The sequence below is a fragment of the Alexandromys fortis genome, unplaced genomic scaffold, assembly GCF_014885135.2.
Source record: "Alexandromys fortis isolate MF-2015 unplaced genomic scaffold, M_Fortis_MF-2015_v1.1 scaffold_77, whole genome shotgun sequence".
In the NCBI taxonomy this organism is placed as follows: domain Eukaryota; kingdom Metazoa; phylum Chordata; class Mammalia; order Rodentia; family Cricetidae; genus Alexandromys; species Alexandromys fortis.
In genome coordinates, this window is record NW_026067967.1 from 7,665,275 (window position 1) to 7,670,589 (window position 5,315).

Sequence of the window (5,315 nt, forward strand, 5' to 3'; positions counted from 1 at the left end):
ACACAAACCGAATATTGTATACATAATAAATAAATAAATAAATAAATAAATATTTAAAAAAAAAAGAAAGAAATTCCATGACATTATTATTTTTTTTTGTGTGTGTGGTGGTGGTGGTGGTGGTGGTGGTACATGCATGCTACAGCACATGTGTGGCGGTCAGAGGGCAACTCTAGAGTCGATCTTTTCTCATCTTTACAGGAGGAGTTCTCTTCTACCTGTACACGGGTCCTGGGGTTAAATTCAGGTTCAGACTCAGCAACGAGCTCCTCCAGCTGCTGAGTCATCTTGCCGGTACCTTGTACATCCTAAAGTGCACTCTCTTGTTCACCTCTGCATGCCACACGTCTGGGAATGCCGTTGGTGGATCACGGTACAAAATTATATGGTTTTCTGACAAGCATGATATGAACTTTCAGGTTGCTACTGGTTTGGTCTTTCTCAATGAAAGTCTCAGTGACTCTTTTATTATTTTTTTTATAGTGCTGGGATTGAACCCAGGACCCTGCCTATGCTAGGTAAGCACTCTACCACTGTGCTACGTCCCCAGCATACTGCAACCGTGTTGATGAACGTTCTCTGAGCTTATAGTAACATTTCCCTAACAACTAATAAGGCTTAGCATGTTTCAGTATGCTTTCTGGACATTTGGGTATCATTTTCTGGGGATTTTTTTCCCAGTCATTTGTTGATAGAAACATCCCAAACATTAAATGTCCTATTTTCTGCCCAGCTAGCTTCCCCTACAGAAGATGACTCCCAGTCCTGGTGGCTTCAGCCCTCACTTTTCCATCCCCTATCCACAGTCTCAAATGTCCAGATCTACTGCTGAATCAAAGAGGCTGTGGATTTCCAAGTTGGGAACTGGGGCCAAACTGTTTTCCAAAAACGGTCAGACACTGGATTTCTCACCCTCCTCGAACTGGTTGTGACGAGTCAGGTTTGGTTTTGGTTTTGGTTTCTTATAGAGGCTTAAAATGCTCTCATTCTGCATTTCCACATCACTGAAGTTGGATATTCCTCTTCTGTGAAAAGCTTGCTCTTAATATCTCCATTTCTTCACAGTGTTTCAGAGCTTTCAAGAATTGGAAGACACTGTTGTTTGTTTGACAGGGTGTTGTTACGGAGCCCTGGCTAGCCAAGAGCTCACTAAGTAGCCCAGGCTGGCCTTAATTCCTCTTACCTCAGCTCCCAGAGTAATAAGGTTACAGGTGTGCACTTGCGTGTGCCAGCGTGTATTTTCACATGTGTGTGCGGGCCCACGTGTGTGCTTGTACATACGGAAGTCAACTGCTGCCCGTCTTAGTTTTTGAGATAAGCATAGAGTTCACTGATCCAGCTAGCCCAGATGGACAGCAAGGCGCAGGCCACCTGCCTCTGCTCACAGGTGTGGTCTGGGGTCACAGGTGCCCTCTGTTTGGTTTCTAGTGTGGGTGTTGGGATTCTTTGCACAGCAAGTACGTGACCAACTGAGCCCGTCCTCCTAAATCTCTATAGACTTTTTTGAGACAGGGTTTCTCTGTAGCTTTGGAGCCTGTCCTGGAACTAGCTCTTGTAAACCAGGCTGGCCTCAAACTCACAGAGATTCACCTGCCTCTGCCTCCCGAGTGCTGGGATTAAAGGAATGTGCCACCACCACCTGACCCCTATTAGACTTTTGGAAAATGCACTTCTGGTAATACAGACTGGAAATCTCTCCATTTTTGGCTTGTCTTTTTAAATATTATTTGATGAAAAAAACACATAAAGTTTCAATGTATTCACATAGATCATCTTTCATCAGACAGAAACTTTTTGGTTAGATGTGAGAAATCTTCTCCTACTTCTATTTTCCAATAAAAATTAAGGTTTGCAGGGCATGGTGGTGCAGGGCTCTTAATCCAGCACTTGGGAGGCAGAGTTTTAATCATGACTAGGGAACAGGTGTTGCTAAATGTGTTTTAATCATATCATTCCCCCCCCCTCTTTCCTCTCTCTCTCTCTCTCTCTCTCTCTCTCTCCCTCTCTCTCTCCCCCTCTCTGACAGGGAACTTGGTATGTAGCCCAGGCTGGCCCTGAACTCACAAAGATCAACCTGCAGTGCTGGGATTAAAGGTGTGTGCCACCACCGCCTAGCTTCCAGACTGACTTGTAAAGCAGAATGAAGGTTCCGTTTGAGTCATTATTACTCATTAAAATCCAGCATTTCCTTTGTCCTTTATCACACTTTCCACTGCTTGACTAGAGCAGCATCGCTCCCCGGCTCCCCGCCCAGAAAATACCATAAAATCTCCGGGCTCAGAAGGAAAGGGCGGGTAGAGGAGAAATTGGAAAAGGGGAGTCAGCCTTTGACAGTGAGAGCTACTCCCTCTGGTGGTCATTAAGAGAATCTGCAAGCTGAAGGATTTCTGAAGGCAGATGGGGTGATGGCTCAGAAGCAGGAGCCAGGCCGAGGTAGGATTGGGGTTGGGTGCCGGTTGAATGGTCCCTAGTTGCTGTCTTTGCCTGGAGAAGAGCTGTCTGCTCTTCTGGAAGGATGGAGGGTTCCGAGCTTCTGCCCGCTGAGGGTCAGGTACTAAGAGGATGAGTTGTTGTCTAATCTTCAGGGAGAGAAGCAAACTCAAAGGTGTAAATCACTTTGGCTTAGCCCAATAGTGACTCCTTTCTTTGCCTTTTGTTTGTTCTAACGAGACCATCTTGAACCCACTAAGCCCTGGCATTTTTCTCTTTTCTTCACAGAGTTGCCTTTGTCCCGATATTTCTCTATAGCTTTAGATCCTGACCTGGAACTTGTAGACCAGGCTGGCCTCGAACTCACAGATCCGCCTGCCTCTGCCTGCCAAGTGCTGGAATTAAAGGTGTGCACTGCCACCACCCAGCAAGACCACGTTCTTTACTTGGACATTATAAGGAATTTCAAGCCAGCGTGGTCAATGCGAACTCTGCTCTCCTTCCCCCTTGATGCCAGGACTGTGGTACCTTCTCACTTTTACACAGTAAAGTTGTAGGGTAGAAGGGTCAAGTGGAGCAGGAAACCAACCAATCTCTGAGCAGGGAAAACTAACCAATCCCTCTTCTCCCTTGGGAAAACTCTGCCCCTAAGAAGCCCTATATAAGCCTCTCTGGCAGAGGCAGCCACTCTCCTGGCCTCCTCCTTCCCAAATAAATCTCTCAGAAGAGTCTTGGGTGACTCATTCACCAGCATAGAATAGAAGAACCTGGCTGGGGCGTCCCTTGTGGTGGGGGAAGCTGAGCAAGACTGAACAGAACAGAAGAACCTTGTTGGGACACCCCCTTAGAGGGGATGAGCAAGGCTAAGCAGAAAAAGTAGTTAAGTTTTGGCGGGAGCCAAAGGAGATTGCTACATTTATGCAGAGGCTTCCCCTTTAGCAGAGTGTTAGCAAAAGAAGTAACATCTTGGGCCAGCAGGAGAAGAAGCAGATAGCTCCTGTAGGACGTTCCCTTAGAGGAACAGAGCAGAGCTCAGCTGTAAGGGCTCTCCAAGAGATCAGGATTGCTACCTCCTGCAGGGAGACCATCCCTCACCACACCCCAACTTCAGGTAGCCTGGTTTCTGGGAAAGTCAGGACACATTCCCTCCAGGGCTGAGCTGTCCTATTGCTGCTCTAAGGATAGCCTGGCTTCCTGATAAGCCAGGATATCTTTGCAGCTGCGGGGCTGTAACACTCACACTCCCCAACAAAGGTGAACTTCTCTGAGGCAGCGAGCAGGAATCTCTAACCCAGGGACCTCTGTTCACCTCCCATTGGGTGTTGTGCTCACTAAATGAGGAAATGCCAAACTGAGGCTTTCTCTCCCCGACTTCAACCTTCCTGAGAGCTGAAGAAAGTACCTCCTCTTCTGAAGTTCTGTTTCCTCAGGCTGCGCAATCAACGCAGACGGCCGGGCTGTGCAGCAGGGTCCGCACCATAGTGGACGACGCTGTTCGTAAGGCTCTAAGTTTAAAGTCGGAGAACACGGCATGAGAGGAGCTTTGAGAAGTCTCTCAGCGCTGTTCAACCTTGCTCTTTCCAACATCGCTGGCCTAATGATTAGAATCTAACCAGTGGGCCCAAGCGTGACAGCTACAGTGTTGGGTCTCAGGACTGAATGCAGTTCTTTCTGCCCTGTGATGGTGTATTTCTCTCTGAAGCTAGTTTTAGCGGCTCAGGCCTTGCCCCTATATAAACAGTTAATTCCTCGGGCTATGATCTTATGTTAACGGAAACCAGGGTGAAGGGAAAATACAGAATATTGGTAGACTGTTAAGTCAGAGCAGAAGACCAGTAGATGGCACCTTCCTGAGTCTGCTGTGTGGGGCTCCTTTCTTATCAGTGAATACTGTTCGTAAATTGTGAGGCTGTAGGTTTGGCTGTGAGAATAAAGGTTTGACTGAGTGAGTCGTTTCACATCAGGGCTTCACTGTGTGGGGAAGGTGTCCGGTTGCCCTTACAGGAGAAGTCAGGTTGATACACTGCTCAGACACTGCAGAAGGGAGAAATGCCATGATTTCACAAGATTTTTGCAGAATGGACAATGACTTATACAAAGGACAGGCGTTCCCGTAGCTCTTCGAGAACAGGTTGGTCCGTGAGGATGTGTGTGTGTGTGTGTGTGTGTGTGTGTGTGTGTGCGCGCGCGCACGTCCTGTGGATTAGTCTGACAGATTTGCCAGCTGTACATTTGCTGTATAATACTTGTGGGCTCACAACACCAACAGGTCATGAGCATCTTCAGAAGTTTCGTAGGTGGGGTAAGTGAGTTATGTATCCAATGGCATGGGAATCTTCCCTGTAGGCCTCCAGTGAAAAAAATCTCTTCTCAGCTGGACCTCACGATGCCTTCCTCTGTGCCCTGAATCTTGGGTTCATCCTCTGATATCAAAAGGTCACTGTGAGTCTTGGGCAGTTTTCTCCAGATACCCTATAACCCCTCCAGGAGACCTCCAATGCTCCAAATGACATTTTCTGTCTCTCTGCTCCCTGACTCTGGGTGGCCCCAACTCTTTCTCCTTCCTGATCTCACATTCTGCTCTTTTTTTTTTGGGGGGGGGAGATGTTCGTACACATGCACATGTGCATGCACACGTGTGCACCAGCGTGGAGGCCACAGGTTGTCTCTGCCCCGACAGCCCTGGAATTGCAGGAATACGCTGCTGTGCCCAGCTTTGTGTGGGAGGGCTGGGGATCTGATCAGGTGATCATGCCTGCACAGTGGACATTTTGCTCACCTAGGCATCCCCACAGCCCCCCCCAACACACTTTTAGTCCTTTAGAAAGTTCAGTTATTTCTACCAGAGATACAGTTCTCAAATCTAACTTCCCGCTTCAGCCTCC